The 20,481-nt window shown below is 39.7% G+C and overlaps 1 protein-coding gene across 2 annotated transcripts in view; it reads left to right on the top strand.

Moving 5' to 3' along the window:
* Positions 1 to 20,481, top strand: part of LOC116223095 — a 234,927-nt gene that overhangs the window by 51,345 nt on the left and 163,101 nt on the right. The window contains exons 1-2 of one of the 2 annotated variants that reach the window (XM_031578550.2): positions 11,934 to 11,978; positions 12,214 to 12,240. The exons of the other annotated variant lie outside the window; for it this stretch is intronic. The gene's annotated coding sequence lies outside the window, so the exon portion shown is untranslated. Of the gene's footprint in view, positions 1 to 11,933; positions 11,979 to 12,213; positions 12,241 to 20,481 lie in introns of those variants that run through there. 2 annotated transcript variants of the gene reach the window in all.

Here is a 20,481-nt window from a genome sequence, read left to right as displayed (position 1 = left end):
CAGTTCCGCTACCACATCTTTGCTGGAGGTGCAAACGGAGCCGGAGCTTCCCTTAACAAGAACGGCCAGCACGTGGTGGACGCCTACCACCACATAGCCCCCCACGACATCACCACCTCCCAGGGGGTGTCCCTGCTGCTGGAGGTGGGCGATACAGTGGGCCTGCGTCTGAGGCGGGGGGCCTGGGTGGCTGCTTACATTGGCCACCTCACCACCTTCAGCGGGCAACTCCTCTTCCTCATGTGATGGGGAGGTGTCTACACACCCACACACATTACACACACACACACACATACACAAATATTACACACATGCACACACACACACACACTTACACACTCCTACAGCATGAATGCACATGCTTACAACACAGTAACATGAACACACAAATACAGATGGTTTTACTTTTACCCTCGTTGGTAACGCTTTAGAATAAACTTCATTAATAAACCGTTTATGAGGCATTGGTTCATAGTCTGTTCATCATTTACAAATCATTATTACAACATTTATAAACGTTAGTAAGCTATTTATAAATGAGTAGTCATGTATTTATGAACATGTTTAAAATGATTTTCTAGTGATTTATAAGGTATGTGATAATGGTCTGCTCACCATTTATGGGTCATTATGAATAACCTTCATCATGCATTAGCTATTATCTAATTCATGAGTGAATTCATAAATGTTAGCACATGTAGTAAAACCTCAGTTGATGCTTAAAATAGGTCTTTAGAAACCATTAATGAATCATTAGTAAAGTGTTTTGCAGTGCTTGATCTAAAGCGGGCACTATCTATACTTTATAAACATTTATAAATTGCCTGTTACTCAGGGACATACCATTAGTAGACACTCCTGCAGCCATTGATGTAAAGTGTGACTACACACATGCTCCATCAAAGTCTCCAAACATGACCTCAGACGTTAAGATGTTAAACATATCAATGGCAAAAACACACAACACAGCTTCGAGGAAATAAAGTGAAATACTTATTGGAAAAAATACAAAAGTACAATCTTAAAAAGGACATAGGACACAAATAGAGTGGCCAGGGAAAGTCTACACCCATTTTCAAAATGTCCACCCTCTGTTGCCTTACAGCCAGAAATTAAAACATATTACATCAGACTTTTTCCACTGTTATTTACACATTGTACCCTTAAATTCTGAAAATTAATTAAAAATGAAAAACTAGAATAACTGGGATTGATAAGTGCACACCCACACAACAGTCACATGCACAAGGGAGTCGGGACACGGACGTTAAATACCGCATAGTTTGAAAATCATACCAGTACTACAATTATTATTACTTCTTATTCTACTACTACTACTAATACTACTACTACTAGTAGTAATAATAATAATACAAATTATATTAATAGGAGAAAAGTTAAGAGTTTGATATAATAACACAATGAAATGTGACCTAATAATCCCCTTCAGACTGCTACTACTGCAGTGGTATCAAAGGGGGCACTAATATCCAAAAGACAGTTAAAGACAGGTAAGGGACAGACAGTTAAAGACAGGTAGGGGACAGACAGTTAAAGACAGGTAGGGGACAGACAGTTAAAGACAGGTAAGGGACAGACAGTTAAAGACAGGTAGGGGACAGACAGTTAAAGACAGGTAGGGGACAGACAGTTAAAGACAGGTAAGGGACAGACAGTTAAAGACAGGTAGGGGACAGATAGTTAAAGACAGGTAAGGGACAGACAGTTAAAGACAGGTAGGGGACAGACAGTTAAAGACAGGTAGGGGACAGTCAGGTAAGGGAGCTCCAAACAAACAATCAAAGCTTTATGGAAGAGAGCCACTGTTGAAAAAAAGCTCCACTTTGGTCTCATCAGACCACAGAACCTTCTTCCACTTGACCATACAGTCTTCCACCTGCCTCTAGTCGATATTTGATATGAGTTTTTTTCAACAGTGGCTCTCTTCCATAAAGCTTTGATTGGTGAAAAACCCGGGCAACAGTTGTTGTATGCAGAGTCTCTCCCATCTCAGCTGCTGAAGCTTGTAACTCCTTCAGAGTAGTCATAGGTGTCTTGGTGGCCTCTCTCACTAGTATCCTTCTTGCACGGTCACTCAGTTTGTGAGGGGCTTTTTTGTGAATTTCTTTGTCAAAAAAGCCAACTTATATTGACCATGATTGATTTATAAAAGCAATAAAAGGATAAAACATCTAAGGGGGTGAATACTTATGCAAGGCACTGTAAGTCAAAACCAACAATATTTATTGACTGATCTTGACTGATTGGCTTACAAAAGCAAAATAAGTCAGTGTTAGTGCTAGAAGCCAACATTCACACTGTGAAACCTATGAAAAGTGACAGTGGTATATAGACATACAGACCGCGTTAGCCACTTCACAGCCTGTGGTGTCTGTGCAGAACATTCATTTATTGGTGCAGGATGTTCGCTCCTATTATTTGAAAGAACCAGTTCTAGAAAATGACACAACATATATAGAGAGATTATAATATAATTATACATTTCATAAATAATTATAATTATAATTATAATTATAAATATAAGAGTTGCGGACCTCTCTCGCAGCATCTGGGGTAAATGTACATGCGTCTACAATCAGACAAAAATTTGTTTCGAGAAAAGATTGTAGATGCATGTACATTTACCCCAGATGCTGCCAGAGAGGTCCGCAACTCTTTAGAGGTGATTTTTACCTGATTTATTATTCTTCTGGTGCTTCTTGGCAATGGTCTTGATGGGCGTCCACTTCTAGGCAGAGTTGCGGTCATGTTGAATGCCCTTCATTTGTAAATGATTTGTCTAAGAGTGGATGGATGGAGCTGGAATCTTTTGGAGATGGTCTTATAGCTTTCCCCAGACTGATGGGCTGTCAGTACCTTCTTCCTGATGTCCTCAGGATATCTCCTTTCCTATCGGCATTGTGGATCTGTGTGGGTACACCTTGGCACTATAGTAGTTTGGTTGGTTTCCTCTCTCTTTTAATCTGTGTTGCCCAACCCTTTTCCTAAGGATGTCTCATTTGATTGGTTTGCTTTATTGACTAATTAAGCACCCAAATGTGTTTCACCGAATCTGTTACCTACTTGACTTTACCAATGCAGCTGGGGGTTCACTTTCTTTTTGCACATACACTAATTCCATGTTCCATGTATTTTTTTGGCTACTCACACAATTCCCTCTAAACAAGTACATGCAATTGATAAACATAAACCTGACATTTCATACATGAAAAACTGGTGATGATAAAATAGGAAAATCATGGTAAAACAACAGAAAACTCTAAACTGCTCAAGGGGTTCACATACTTTCAAGCAGCACTGTATTGCCACCACCGACTTGTTTTTCTGTTCCGACTCTTCTTACACCTGTAACAGTAACCCTATTAGCACACTGTTTACCCACTAAGCTGTTTTTGTATGTACCATATGATGTTTGTATATATATATTATGTACATTTACCACATGCATGCTGTGTACATCTACAACTTGTTGTTTCCCTTCCCCTTCTGCCACACAACCCCCACCCCCCCTTCCCATCTCCTCCCGGCCAACCTCAAGCAGATAGGTCCCCCCCTTATGTGCCGTGGTTTGCTTAAGGTTCCTTACTGATTAACAGGGAGTTTTTCCTTGCCCCTGTCGCCATTGTGCTTGCTCTAAGGGGGTCCAGGCATTGGGCTCTGTTAAGCGCTTTGAGACAATTTTATTGTGTTGGCGCTATATAAATAAAATTGAATTGAATTAAATTGAATTGAATCTAAAACAGATAAATACTGTCACAGAAGTCTATAATAATCTAATACAGATCAAACAGTCACTGTGTAATACTCACTGAATAATACTAGTGCTGTCAGTTTAACGCGTTATTAACGGCGTTAACGCAAACCCATTTTAACGCCGTTAATTTATTTATCGCGAGATTAACGCGATTTCTTTTTTTATAATTTTTTTTTTTTTGATTAACGTTCTTTTTGGCCTCGCAAACTGTGTAGTAGGCTAACGTTACGGTTTGAGTGAATGGTGAGCGCGATACGGCGAAATGGATGATAAAAAGCTTCTGAATTGAAAGTTTACTTTTAAAAGTTGTGTTGTGCAAAAGAAGCGAGCTTCACTGTTGTCTGAAAATGTCAACAGGCAGCTGGCTGAAATCAAAGAAGTAGTAGGCTTACCTTTTATTGGTAACCTAACTGTTACGGTTCATTGTTTCTGAAATAAGAGGCCTGACTGCTATGTTCCCAGCATACTTGAAAAAGAGAAAATATTAAGCCATGGTTTAACTGCACTATAGGCTGAGTCCTTGTTTACCTGAAATGTGCACTTTATGATTATATTTTGTACCGCCCTGTTTGGCAATGTTGGTTTTCAATAAAATAAAACATTTGCTTAAAGCAAGCCAATCCACTTTTCCATGTTGATAAGATAAAAAAAAAAATGATGGAAAAAATAAATAAACGAAGGGACATTTAGAATAGATACAAATTTGCGATTAATCGCGATTAATTTTGAGTTAACTATGACAAAAATGCGATTTATCGCGATTAAATATTTTAATCGTTTGACAGCACTAAATAATACCTATGCCTATAATACTCAGCCCTATTATACTTTAATACAGCCCTTTTATACTCTAATACTGGCTTATAATACTCTAATACAGGCCTATAATACTCTAATACAGGCCTATAATACTCTAATACAGGCCTATGATACTCTTATATAGGCCTATAATAGTCTAATACAGGCCTATAATACTCTAATACAGGTTTATTTATACTCTAATACAGGTTTATTTATACTCTAATACAGGCCTTTAATACTCTTACACAGGCCTATAATACTCTAATAGAGGCCAAATTGATCAAACTCATTAAACATCTCCCCTCTAGGACCTCACAGACCTATGGTCTGCCTCTGACTGTAGCAGGGTTAGGTATGGTTCACTGAATTTCCCCACTAAAGCTGTTTCCCTGTTGAGGTTGTAATTCGTGAGTGTGGTGTGTAGTTTCCACGCTTGGGACTTTTTCACGTTCCTCCCTCCTCTGCCTCTTTTGCAACGATCACCGAGTACAGCGTGGTGCACTTTTTGCATTACCACACAAAATCTAGTCACTGAAAAAATGTGATATTTTACATTTACATTTAGTCATTTAGCAGACGCTTTTGTCTAAAGCGACGTACAAGGGAGCTAAGAGCAATAAAAAGCATGGTGTAACAATAAATACTACTTTACATGAGAATTAGAAAACAACGACCTAGAAAAAAGGAAAAAGAAGTGCAGGAATGTAACTGCTGAAGTGCAAGTTAAGCGCTAGTCAGGTGCCAGTTAGGAAGGGAGGTGCTCTCTGAAGAGTTGGGTCTTCAAAAGCTTCTTGAAGGTAGAGAGGGACGCCCCTGCTCTGGTAGTACTAGGCAGTTCGTTCCACCAACGTGATATTCACACAGAAACACAAAAAACATACATATTTCTAAAAATGCCTGATATCTTTATACCCCTCATGTTAGAATATACCAATTACTGGCAGACAGCTCAAACATTACAAATATACAAATGTGTTTTAATTTGTCTTCACAAATATTATCTGCATCAACGTATTTGATACCCAAATACACTTAACGGTAAATTCTGTAACAGTTATAGATTGTTCACAAATCAAACATAACATGACATACACAGAAAGATGGCATTACAGTGTGCAACTAATGCCAAGCAGAGAATACAAATACACTAGTACACAACAATTCACTAAATATGTCTTTCTGTCCAACACAAAGACCTTCTAAGATACGTGATATCTAATATATCTAGTATGTTTCCTCCCACAATCATTCACATGTAGTTTGAGTGGTTTAACAGTAGAGGGAGACACATTCTACTCTGTGTGTTCTGTGAGAGTCTCCACACTATGGGGGTGCCTTATCATGGGGGCTGCTGGTAAGGAGGAGGTTTTATGGTTAAATATAGAAACCCCAGACATGCATGATATTGGTGTAAAGGTGAATATGGGGACTGGTTGTCTTATCAACAACTACAGGCAAAAAGAACGGGATATTGTCTGGAAGTTTTGAAGTTTATCAGCAATGTCCAACATTTATGAGCCATTGATCATTTGACCATAACTGGACAACTGTGTTTGTGACATTTGACAAATACCTGGAGCTGTGCACAGAAGTTGTTTAGTCACTTCAGGGCAAACAGGAAGTGCCTAAACTCCCAGAATCCTCCTGTGGCATCTGGCATGTGTTTGACCAGCAGCCCAGTCCCCCATCCCTGACTCAGGAGCACGTCACTAAACAACAAGAATATCTGCATAACTCAAAGACATCACTTGGCCAAATGTAGCCAGGTCACAGAGTATATATTTGACTGTAAGAACAAGCAGCAGATGATAAGCACTTTGAGCTGCATTCTTTTGCATAAAAAGTGCTATATAAATCAAGTTTTATTATTATTATTATTATTATTATTATTATTATTATTATAAGAGAGAAGAATCGTCCAGTTTCAGCATTAAGATTTCTGGAGTTCTACTGGTGCTGCTGTGCTGCTGTTTGGCTGAGACGCAGATCAGATCAGATCACTCACCAGGGCCACTATGGTGAAGCAGAGACCAGAGAGAATGAGGTTATGGGTGCAGCACAGAGAACTGAAACTGCTGCCACAGCCTAAACCCAACAAACCTGCCAGCCTGACTGGGTCCGTGACAGCAGTAATCGCCAAACCACCTTATCTGGCCACCTGCTCTTCCCCATGTGAGGGAAGCAGTAGACTGATGTAGAAGTTATGTTGGGTGTGGAGTGACGCTACCAGTGAGAAACACAGACAGAATAGAACACACTCCTCTCCTTGTTTCCTACATGGTCACTGGGTGGGTCTGGGCAAGACTTTTGGTTCGACATAAAGTCTGTTGTTTTTGCATTGTTATCTACTGATAATTATCATGGATGTCAAAGGACTTTTATACACTGTTAATATGTTAACATGCATTTGCAGGCACTAGTTATGAAACCTACCTCCAAAGGCTTTGTCTGTGTAATGTACATAAACAATGTTGTTAAGTACATTATCAAATTCATTTTCATTTCTTATTCAGATATTTTTTTATCAACTCACTGGTGTCCTTATTTCACGTTTCCCATTGGAGTTAATTTACTTATACTATTTGTTATCGTTCTTGAATGCAAAATATCTCTCACACACAAACACAAACACATACACACACACACACACACACACACACACACACACACACACACACACACACACACACACACTTTATTTCGTCCTTTGGACTTCCTTGTGTCAGAAATATTTGCTATGTTTTTAATTAAAGCACTTCTCCCCAGATCAGTCAGTACATGCAGGTTCAAGAGGATTTTTTCCTAAATACCAGTCATGATTACAAAAGAACTAACCGCTCTCTTTATATTGGCAATATTACCAGCTCTCGCCTCTCATTGCCAAGAACAGAGATGGCACTACGTGCACTTCCTCGTGGTAAAATACTGTCCTCATGTTCATACTGACAGCAATACTGTTAAGTACATTATCAAATGCATTTTCATTACTAATTCAGATATATTTGTATCACCTGCACTGGTGTCCTTATTTCTCGTTTCCCATTTGAGTTAATACTTGTTATAATATTTGTAGGAAATGAAGGAAGCTTCTTTGTTTCTGATGCAGCCATCTTTATTCCAGTTAAGTGCTGTAACGAAGCACATGGAACATACTCCGGATTCAGCGGTGTAGGTCTGAACCACCAGCATCTCCAATTCTAGCCATATATACTGTTCTAAGACACCTCCTAGGCTTTGGATGTAAATGAGCTAGGCTTGTAATGCAAACAGGTCTGGCAACATTTTGTTGTTCTGTATGATAATCTGGTTTCTCTGACTGAGATGGTTCTCAATGGTCTCCCCCATTCCCATACTATGATCAATTGCAGTCACTCACACCTCAATTTGCTTCCTGACCCCAGGTTTCTGTGCAAATCCAGTGTGGGGACATTTCCTTTGTTACCATGATAAGATTACCATATTGGAGATTATGCTGGCCAACTTTTGGTAGTCACAGAGGCTGCTTGATCATGAATCTTACAGTCGCCTCTTTGATGCTATGTAGCCATACATAGCATCACATCAACTTTCTTTCTCAGTCTCACCTTTCATAGAGATGTCCAGTGGCGGTGATGTCCTGTTTTAGGTTGCTCCCTCTGTGGCCATTAGGTAGTCTTACCCGTCATTAGACCCATCACCCTTGCGTACACTGGTCATCTCCCAGTCTCAATAGGTAACTTATCATGGGGTCATTCTGTAATTTGATACCATAATATAAAAATCTTCTCAGGTTTGGGAGAAGCATTTGAGAACCACCACAGCCAAGGAGACAGTCTGAGATAATTGAGGAAAACATAAGGGCATTTGACATCCAAAACACAAGTAAATATAAATGGGCAAAATTGTTATCAACAATTGAAACATCATCTATCGGTGTGTGTGATCCATGTTTCAGCATACTGATGTGTGTGTTGTGTGTGTTCGTTTATGTGGGTTAGGATGTGCACACCAGTTGTGGATATGCATATTTGTCTCTGGGGAAATCACTTCCTCAAATTCCAGAGAAGTCACTCACTGATTCTCTCTTTGTCTTTCTTGTCCATGCACTCTATTGAGTGTCTTTCTGCCTTTCACTTTTCAGCAGATGAAGCTCTGAAAAGAGTCAAAATCTTCTTGTTGTTCCTCGGGTTGTTTTCTTCATTGTCTTCATCGGTTGTGGTCTATTTTGTTTCATCAGTCAATCTCTTAAGGGGAATCTCTGGGCTTGTGGATCTCAGATCCATGTATGGTCTCAGGTCCTTTGGATTCCTGGTCCGTAGAATTATGTTGTGTGGTGGCCGTCTGGATTTTTCTTGTTGGTCTCTGTTCTGCTTTGTGGTGGCCCTTGTCCACATCTCCTTCTGGTCTCCCAAGTGGATCCCACAGGTTCCATTGCCACAAGTGGTATCCCTTTCCATTGGGTTGGTCATCTGGTGTCTGAAATTGTATATAAAAAATACATATATATATATATATGTTGCCCCCCCTTTCCCCAATTTTCACACATCCAACATGCATCGACATCAACACAAACATAATCAAGACACAACCTTAAAACAAGTTTCCAAATATAAACTCCCCCCTTTTGATAGAGCACATATTTTCAGTGTGTGCTACTTTCAACATCATTTGGAATTCCAATGTATTAGCTCCTTGTGTCTGAGCTACAGTCATTCTCTTCAAGCAGTGATTTGACCGGCCAGGTGTTAATAGCTTCCTCTTTGGGTCTTTTGTGTTGAGGCAATGTCAATTGAGTCTGTAGACTATGTATTTTCTGAAGCAGTTCTTGATAGCTTTTTCTTCTTGTCTGTGGAGAGTTACACCGTCTGGCTTTGTGGCCTCTCTTTCCACAAGAAAAACAAACAAAGTTCTGCTTTTCTGATCTGTTGTCTCTGCAGTTCCTCGCTATGTGTCCCTCTTTTCCACATGAATGACAGACAATGTCTTGATGTCTTCCCCCTCTGTCTTGGCAATGTCTTGCAATGTGACCCTCTTCTCCACATGCAAAGCAAACAAAGTCTTCATACCTTCTCCTGTTCTGTTGGGAAAGCTTACTTCCTATAGGTGGAGTGGGGTGTGATTTCTTTTTAGAAGTGGCTTTTTAGAAGTGGCTTGATTATTGTTGCTTCGGTTAGGTTACTTGCATCAGACATCAGTGCGGCGAACGAACAAACAACACTGAAGTTGGAAACGCACTGTTTTCTCAACAAACTTTCGTTTTAACTGAAACGCCTTCCGTTTTCACTGAAATTAGGCTCTCATACACACTACTGAAAAGCTCTCACACACACTACTGAAAAGCTCTCATACTCACATATGAAAAGCTCTCACACACATTACTGAAAAGTTCTCATACACACATATGAAAAGCTCTCATACACACCTATGAAAAGTTTTCATAGGTGTGTATGAGAGCTTTTCACATGTGTGTATGAGAGCTTTTCATTTCATATGTGTGTATGAGAGCTTTTCATATGTGTAAGAGATATTCTGAATAATGTCCCTCACGGCCCCTCATAACCGGACACCTCCTGCTTATTAATGGAACAAAGACATGAAAGAGATTATCCCTATCCTTAAACCTCCTTTCTAGGTTGTTTTAAATGTGCACATTTCCTGAAACAAAAGAATATCAGAATACTTACCAATTCCCCTCTTCTTTTTTTTTGGAAATTGCAAGATGGGTGGCTCACCAATTGTAAGAAAACAAACAAAGTTTCTTTGTTTCTGATGCAGCCATCTTTATTCCAGTAAAGTGCAGTACCGAAGCACGTGGAACATACTCCGGATTCAGCGGTGTAGGTCTGAACCACCAGCATCTTACCAGCATCATCACCAGTACTTATTGTGTTTGTATGTTTTTATGTTTACTGTATGCACCTATACACCAGAAAAAATTCCAAGTAGGTGTAAACCTACTTGGCAATAAATCCAATTCTGATTCTGATTCTGATTCTCCAACTTTAGCCATATAAACTGTTCTAAGACACCTCCTAGGCTTTGGATGTAAATGAGCTAGGTTTGTAATGCAAACAGGTCTGGCAAGCTTTTGTTGTTCTGTATGAGAATCTGGTTTCTCTGACTGAGATGGTTCTCAATGGCCTCCCCCATTGCCATACTATGATTGATTGCAGTCACTCACACCTCAGTTTGCTTCCTGACCCCAGGTTTCTGTGCAAATCCAGTGTGGGGACCTTTCCTTTGTTAACATGATAAGATTACCATATTGGAGATTATGCTGGCCAACTTGCTTGATCATGAATCTTACATATTTTTAATTGTTTTTGAATGCAAAATCTCTCTCACACACACAAAAACACATACACATATACACACACACTTTCCTGGTTAATTTGAATTACCTTGTGTCTTAAATTTTTGCATATGCGAATGCGAAATCTCTCTCACACAAACGCAAACACATACACACACACACACACACTTTGTTGCTTGCTTTGAACTTCCTTGTGTCTGAAATATTTACTTTGTTTTTAATTAAAGCACTTCTCCCCAGATCAGTCAGTCCATGCAAGTTCAAAGTGAATTTGTCCTAAATACCAGTCATGATTATAAAAGAACTAACCGCTCTCTTTATATTGGCAATATTACCAGCTCTCACCTCTCATTGCCAAGAACAGAGATGGCACTACGTGCAGTTCCTTCTGTTAAAATATGTTCTCATGTTTATACTGACAGCAGTGAACAGGAGGAACATTGTTCAGGTAGTTGGAAGCTTTCCCATTGTATGGTTTCAAATATACTGTAAAGCTCCCTAGGCCTCTTATCACTCTTATATGCCCTTTCACACAGGGAGTGACAGGCCCCATGGCACCATTCTTTACCCACTCAAATCACACACTGAAAAATAAGGTTCCTTAAAGTCATTCACAAATACAAGAGGACAGCAAGATGAACACTACATTCCGGACAAAAAAAGGCAACAGATGCAGTGTACCTGAACTTACATGAAATGCTGACTCTCTATTATAATGACCTAAAAACAAAGGGGTGGTCAAATCTGCCTGGTTTCTGTTAGTCCCTTGATTTGTTGATTTGAGTTGTTGCTGTACCACTTTGTCCTGTTGTTTGCCTTCTTGAGAAACAATGGCCTAATCAAAATCATCACAGCATCACAGATGAGTGTAAAAGAGGTCATGGGGTAACAGCCTGTTTTTAGAAGTATGAACCAGTATAACCAGTTCTAGAAGTGATCTGATCGAGATAGGCGTTTGTGTATTCAGTGTTAGAAGGCTCTGATTGGTGAGCAGTGGTAGTGGTCCTTCCAGCCTCATGCTCTTAAAAGCATTGCTGTGCTGGATGAGGTGACACTTTCTTCAGGGGGAAAGAGGACTAGGATATCACCTGCATCTTTTGCTGAGATTAGGTAAGGCCACTGCTCCTCACAGAAACTTAACCTAAACGCACACATCACAGCATAGCAGTTGTGTTCTCTAGTGATCTTAGACATTATTACCATATGTGGTGAACAGTTTAGAAATGTCACTGATGTATACATGATCATATATACATGCTTTAGATTATACCATTTTCAAAATGATTGTTTCCTAATATATATGTATGTGTGTGTGTGTGTGTGTGTGTGTGTGTTACACATTCAGTTCATATCAGGGGTGAAAGCTGTGTGTGTTGAGCATGAAGACTCCCGGTGCTGTGCTGCTGTTGCTGTGGACTGGTCTAGTTGTGGTTGCAGAAGTTGGTAAAGATCTCCAAAACAAAACTGCTGCCACAGCCTCCACCCAACAAACCTGCCAGCCTGACATCTACACTGAGCTGAGAGAGATGAGGGCACTGATGGCGGAGCTGATAGACTCTAATACAGTCATGAACAACGCACTAAATAAACTACGCAGCATCAGTGAAGGTAATCACACACACACACACACACTCCAACACAGACATGTATAACGCACTAAAGCAGCTAACCAGCATCAGTGAAGGTAATCACACACACACACACACACACACACACACACACACACACACACACACTCCAACACAGACATGAACAACGCCTAAGGTATAGCAGAACCATTGAAATGCACCCATGATCAGATGCAATTAGTAGTCATTAGTATTCATAACTTTGACTGAGGCTATTTCAGTGCTGTAAAGAGCTCTAAAGCCAGATTGCAGGTCTTCCTGGATGTTGTTTTCATGTAGAATGGAAGTAAGGTGCTTTGCTTTTACTTTTTCAAGTATTTTTGACAAGAAAGGGAGGTTGGATATAGGCCTATAGTTTGCCAAGTTATCAGGATCAAGGTTAGGTTTTTTGAGAGATGGTTTGATAACTGCTTTTTTGAATGATTGTGGAACGTATCCTGAAATGAGTGAATTGTTCATTACTTAAGTAGTGCCTCATTTAATAAGGGTAGTGTGTGTTTCAGTAGTTCTGTAGGGATAGAGTATAGTAGGCACATTGATGATTTAGATGAGGAGATCAGGGAATTGAGTTCTGGGAGGTTAATGTGTGTGAAGAATTCTAGGATTCTATACATATGTGTGTGTACAATTAACAAAATGTACAGATCATATCTTCACACACGCTTACACAGAGACTCACTGTTCCTCTCCCACAGACAGTAAGGTGGCCTTCTCCGCCTCCTTCTCAGTGTTGTCTGACAAACACATCGGGCCCTTCCACACAGAAACTGCCCTGGTCTTCAACCATGTCTTCATCAATATTGGCAGCGGCTACCACCCAAACACAGGTAAGACTGGAAACACATCAGCATTCAGTCCACTTCAACCCTAACACAGGTGTGCATTCAGTCTACTAAAACCCTAACGCAGGTGTGCATTCAGCCACTAGAACCCTAACACAGGTGTGCATTCAGTCCAATAGAACCCTAACACAGGTGTGCATTCAGTCCACTAGAACCCTAACACAGGGAGAGGAATAGTTTATAATTTCCCTCCAGTGTCAGTGATCCTCCTCTCCTCTGAGGTCATGACCTCTCTGAGTCTCCATGTTGTTCTCCTCTGGTCCAGGCATCTTCACGGCTCCCGTGAGAGGAGTGTACAAGTTCAGCTACCACGTCTTTGCTGGAGGTGCACATGGAGCTGGAGCTAACCTCCGAAAGAACGGCCACCACGTGGTGGTCGCCTACAACCACAAAGCCCCCCACGACATCAACACCTCCCAGGGGGTGTCCCTGCTGCTGGAGGTGGGCGATAAAGTGGGCCTGATTTTGAGGAAGGAGTCCTGGGTGGCTGCTTACAATGCCCACTCCACCACCTTCAGTGGGCAACTCCTCTTCCTCATGTGATGGGGAGGTGTCTACACACACACACACACACACATACACACGCACACACACATACACACGCCTACAGTATGCATGCATATGCTTACAACACACTCACATGAACACACAAACACACATTCTCTCTTTTCTAACATCTGTGATGATTTTACTGCATGTACAGATGGTTGTACTATGTGGACTTGGTAACGCTTTAGAATAACCTTCATTAATAAACCGTTCATTAAACATTTGTTCATAGTTTGTTCATCATTTACAAATCATTATTACAACATTTATAAACGTTAGTAAGCTATTTATAAATGAGTAGTCATGTATTTATGAACATGTTTCAAATGATTTTTGAATGATTTATAAGATAATTTATAAGGTATGTGATAATGGTCTGCTCACCATTTATGGGTCATTATGAATAACCTTCATCATGCATATTGTCTAATTCATGAGTGAATTCATAAATGTTAGCACATGGGTCATTCCACGCCTAACGGGACAATTAAGGGAAAATTCCCCACTCGACCATCTCAGATTTGGCTGAAAAAATTCAAGGTTGTTCATACACTTCTTAATATGAATAGTCCAAAATATTAGCTCTCTACTCCCAATAGTTTTTTCCACAATAGGATGTTTTAGGGGGGAGGGGGTGCCAATACTTAAGACGCTTTTTGAGCAGCGTTTTGTGAAGAGCCATTTTCAAATTGCTATTACTAGAAAAGTGTTTAAGCTAGCTCCTTCAAACTTTCTGGGCTTAAAATATGATACAATTACTTGAAGATTGTGGACTCCCAAGGGTGTGGCTTGGGTATATCATAGTATTCGGGGTGCTTGAATTTGCGCGGAAATTTTACACTATGCTCTGTCGTAACATCTTTGAACGACTGTGGAAAGCTCAATGTTAAAGCGAGAGACTTGATATTATACACAGACCTTCCTATGTATGCTTCGTATGTTGTATTAAAAAATTGTCCTTATGTGATGAATGGGCTGGAAGATATTAAAGCTTGAAAATGGATGAAAACCCATTTTGTGCCATTTTTGGCATGCTATAGCAAAAAGATGACAGCAATTACCAACATGAAACAATTTTTTTTGGAAGGATTAGATATTTGTTCTTAACATATCAAAACTTTGTGATGGTGTTTTGCCTCATTTTCTCAAAATATTCTTTTGAAAATATGGGATTTTTGTACACGCGCAGCATTCAATGGCCTATGGAAGCATATTCAAATGGTAGCGAAAGGTACGTTTATGACACAGAGCTTAAACTGCACAAAATGCTTTATTTGATTAATGTTAAATTGTAAATTGTCACACATTTGACTTGTAAATCATTCCATGTAAAGTCTGACAATGGCTCCCACTCAACTGTCTCAGATTTGGCTGAAAAAATTCAAAGTTGTTCATACACCTCTTAATAGGTATAGTCCCAAATATTAGCTCTCTACTCCCAAAAGTTTTGTCACAAAATGATGTTTTAGGGGTGATGGGGTGCCTGTACTGTTTTAGCAGCGTTTTCTGTACAGCCATTTTCAAATTGATATAACTAGAAATGTATTTTAGCTACCTCCTTCAAACTTTCTAGGCTTAAAATCTGATACCATAACTTGAATAATATGGATTTTCAAGGGTGTGGCTTGGGTGATCATAGTATTTGGGGTGCTTGAATTTGCTTGGAATTTTTACTCTACGCTCTGTTTCAGCATCTTTGAAGGCCTGTGGAAAGCTCAATGTTAAAGCTAGAGACTTGATATGATACACAGATTTTATACACAAACGCAGTTTAAGCTCTGTGTCATAAACTTAGCTTTTGCTACCATTTGAATGTGCTTCCATAGGCCATTGAATGCTGGGCGTGTACAAAAATCCCATATTTTCAAAAAAATATTTTGAGAAAACGAGGCAGAACACCATGGCAAATTTTTGATATGTTAAGAACAAATATCTAATCTTTCCAAAAAATGTTTCATGTTGGTAAATGCTGTCATTTTTTTGCTATAGCATGCCAAAAATGGCACAAAATGGGTTTTCATCCATTTTCAAGCTTTACTATCTTCCAGCCCATTCATCACATAAGGACAGTTTTTTAATACAACATACGAAGCATACATAGGAAGGTCTGTGTATAATATCAAATCTCCAGCTTTAACATTGAGCTTTCCACAGGCCTTCAAAGATGCTGCAACAAAGCGTAAAGTAAAATTTCTGCGCAAATTCAAGCACCCCGAATACTATGATATACCTAAGCCACACCCTTGGGAGTCCATAATCTTCAAGTAATGGTATCTCATTTTAAGCCTAGAAAGTTTGAAGGAGCTAGCTTAAATACTTTTCTAGTAATAGCAATTTGAAAATGGCTCTTCAGAAAACGCTGCTCAAAAAGCGTCTCAAGTACAGGCACCCCCTCCCCCCAAAAACATCTTTTTGTGACAAAACCATTGGGAGTAGAGAGCTAATATTTTGGACTATACCTATTAAGAAGTGTATGAACAACCTTGAATTTTTTCAGCCAAATCTGAGACGGTCGAGTGGGAGCCATTGTCCCGTTTGGCGTGGAATGACCCTTATATATTTGTAAATCTGACTCTGAAGTGCCTCACCAGCCACGAACCTCACCGCACGTAACTGTTCCAAGTAATCCCAAATAGGACTCTGTTACTTTCTCCCGATTTTTGCCGCCATGAAACCAGGTGAGGGGCGTGTACTAAAAGTGTTACGGCGGAAGATAGACTATAAGGCTATGTATGAAATAAATTGACATCAATGAAATACATTGACAAAGACGAAAACTAAGGATATTTTCTCTATAATTCTATTTTATTTTAGTTAGTTTTGTAAAGACACAATACAGTTTCAGTTAGTTATTGTTTTTTTTATAAAGCCTCATTTTTATTTTTATTTCAGTTAACGAAAAAAAAAATCACACCTCGTTTTCGTTTTTTCGTTAGTTTTCGTTAACGATAATAACCTTGGCTCGAACCACTTAGCGTAGAAACTTCATTCAAACGCATAGGTCTTATAAAGGACACCTGTGTTATGTATTTTTCATTTTTCTAAACTTTATACTTTTTAAGATGTTAAATACAAATTCTCTCATAAGCAGCTTGCACACTGCCCCATCAAACGCCAACATCCTCCAACTAACGCCAACATTCTAAAGTTGGCAGTTGTTGGCAGTAGTTGGTACCTGTCTTTAGAATGTCTAGTAAATCAACTGCCAGCGCCACACTGCTCAGACAGTAACAGACTTTTTCCAACTAGCTACTTATTTTTTCAATTGTGTGTTAAATTATTTTAAGATAGATGAGGTTGATACCTAGATTAACGTTTGCTTGTCAAAACATATTTGGAAAACAAGTCATTTGTATAGAACAATAGACCATTATACAGTCGTATGAAAAAGTTCGGGCACCCCTGATAATTTCCATTATATTAATGTATTAATTGTTGGGAGTTTGGATCAGCAACTTCGTTGTCATATATATATAATACTTCATGGACAAAGTAATATTTCAGCAGTTAAATAAGGTTTATTGGATAAACAGAAAATATGCCATATGCATCTTAACAAAATTAGACAAGTGCATACATTTGGACACCCACATCAATATTTACTACAGCCTCCTTTTGTAAAAATAACAGCCTCTAGACGCTTCCTATTGCCTCTGATGAGTGTCTGGTTTCTGGATGAAGGTATTTTGGACCATTCCTCCTTACAAAACATCTCCAGTTCAGTTAGGTTTTAGGAAATACTCATTATCGGCCCAAAACACCTCACCCACTCAGCCCAGACTTTCTCCCTCAACAATGACGGCTCCACCATCACCCCCTCCTCCCAGGTCCGTAACCTTGGTATCATCTTAAATCGCACCCTCTCTTTCTTACCCCACGCCAACCACGTCACCAAAACCGCCTTCTTCCACCTCAAGAACATTGCACGCCTCTGGCCCTCTCTGTCCTTCGCCACCACCCAAACCCTGATTCATGCCCTCATAACCTCCAGACTGGATTACTGTAACAGCATTCTATATGGCTCCCCAAACACTGTCCTCAATAAACTTCAATATGTCCAAAACTCTGCCGCTCGCCTGCTCACCTCCGCCCGCCGCTATGAACACATCACCCCGGTCCTCGGAAACCTCCACTGGCTCCCGGTCAAACACAGGATCACCTTCAAAGCCCTCAATAACCTGGCCCCTTCCTACCTCTCTGACCTCCTCCCCCTCCACGCCCCTACCCGTTGCCTCAGGTCCGCCGGCGCAAACACTCTCAAAACCATCAGGACTAAGCGCCGGACCTAGGGTGACAGGGCGCTGAATTGTTGAGCGATGCACTTTGGAGGTGGACTGATGGTAGCCTTTGACCATTCTGACCATCCTTTGCCTTTGCCTCCGATATTTTTCTTCTCCTGCCACTTCTGGCCTTAACCAGAACTGTGCCTGTGGCCTTCCATTTCTTGATTACATTCCTCACAGTGGAAACTGACAACTGAAACCTCTGGGATTTTTGTAGCCTTCCCCTAAAACACAAAGCTAAATAATCTTTGTTTTCAGATCATTTGACAGTTGTTTTGAGGCCCCCATGATGCCACTCTTCAGAGGAGATTCAAAGAGAAGCACAACTTGCAATTGGCTACCTTAAATACTTTTTATAATGATTGGATGCACCTTTCTATAGAAATGAAGGCTTAACAAGCTAATCAGACTAATTATGTGTTGCAATTATTCAGTATTGAGTAGTTACAGGTATTCAAATCAGCAAAATGATTAGGGTGCCTAAATATTTGCACAGCCTATTTTTCACATTTGACTTCATTTCACACAACTAAACAGTCCCCCCAGGATTTCGCGGGCCTTTTTTGTGATAGTTGCGGCCTAAAATTACTGATTTCGCGGGGGATTTTCCAACAAGTTGCGGTGAAAGTTGCCGTGTTTTTAGGTGTTTGTTGCGATGAAATTGCGGGAGTAAGTGAAAGTTGTGATAAAAGTTGCGAATTTTCCTCTTTGTAATTATAATTGAGTTATTTGTTGAAAAATAAAGAATTAATAAAGAAACATTCTTAAAAAAAAAAAAAACATTGAGAAATGGTCCTCTAAATAACCTTACCAACATGCCAAACTAAAGATTACCAGGACTACAAAAATGTAGCATAATAGGCTGTTCTGCCCTCTGCTTATTTAGGTCAGAAAATTTATATTGCTTGAATTGTTGTTATGGAAACGAACACAGTATAGTAAAGGACTTTTACTTTGACATCATTCAAATGTTCGTCTCGTGGGAATGGCAACAACTGTTAGACAGTTATCTAGAAACATAGCTAGTTATGCTATGTTATGCTAAACACGTAGGGGGAACAGTACATAGGATTTACTTATCCACAACAAAGTGCACCTGTTGGTATTACAAAAGGACCACAAGAAAGACTGAATAAAATGTTATGAATATCTCAGCCTTCAAATAAAATGGAAAAAAAACAGCCTGTGTCACTGTGATCTGTTTCGTCACCTGACGTCCTGCCTGCGTTTCTGCTGTTCTCATTGTATGCTTATCAATCTGTTTTGCTATCCTTGTTGATTTATTTTATCCGTACAGGTGTTTATGTTGTTCAATTTCATACAGTATATTAATTTAAAGTCGTCCAATTTCAAGTAATCCATTCTTCAACACTAGCTGCTACCTTATCTTCAATCCGAAAGTAATGTTAAATCTCCATGGCAACAGCTCTCGAGGGTTTGGGAAATAATCGGATTTATTGCTTCCTTCATTATTCACAGCAAAATAAATAATGTTCATTACATTTCATAGATCTATTACCAGACTCTATGTAAAAAGGGGCCACGCACACCTTGCGGAAAATTATAAAAAATTGAAGCCAGATCTATTTCGCAATCTTCAGTGTGGACATGGGCTGTGTTCAATTTCCATGTCTGGTGTAGCCATTCTCATTGTTTACAACGGATTAGAACTCTGCTAGTCTCTGCACCGTGTCCGCAGGGCAGAATTTCCGCCCTTGGTGTAGCGGAAGGGAGAAAGTTGTGGGAGACGACAATGATTTGTCAAATTTGCGGGAAAGTTGCGGTGATGTGTTAAAATTGTAACGTCGCGCTGAATTTGCGGGGAATCGTTGAATTTGCGTGAATTGGTGCGATCGCAACATCGCAACTTCCTGGAGGGTCTGACTAAACACTGATACACTAAATATCTTTGTCTGGAAAACACCCCAGTACTCAGTGTTAACTAGAAAATGAACAATATACCACTGTGATCTTTTTTTGGTGAAGACAGAGTAAATGATCATGCAGCCTCAGAGGGGTGCCAAAACTTTTTCATACAACAGTATGTAAAAGCAGGCGGCGTGCATATTAATATTTCGAAAACCAACGCGGTAAGTGGAACGAAGTGGGTGGGGCCGATAGCTAACATAAGTGCAAACGTAAGTGCACCGTAAACATTAATATTAATATTTAGAAACACGTTTTCTTGCAGTGTTAAACGAGTCGTAGAAGTTGAAATAGACAAATATATGTCTCGAAAACCGTTCGTTTGGGGAAGCTAATACATAACGTTAATCTATAAATAGACTTAGGATGTCGTTTTTTTAACAAA

This window comes from Clupea harengus, chromosome 13 (assembly GCF_900700415.2).
Source record: "Clupea harengus chromosome 13, Ch_v2.0.2, whole genome shotgun sequence".
NCBI lineage: Eukaryota > Metazoa > Chordata > Actinopteri > Clupeiformes > Clupeidae > Clupea > Clupea harengus.
Note: the sequence above shows the minus strand (reverse complement) of the source record. Positions and strands in the feature narration are given on the sequence as shown.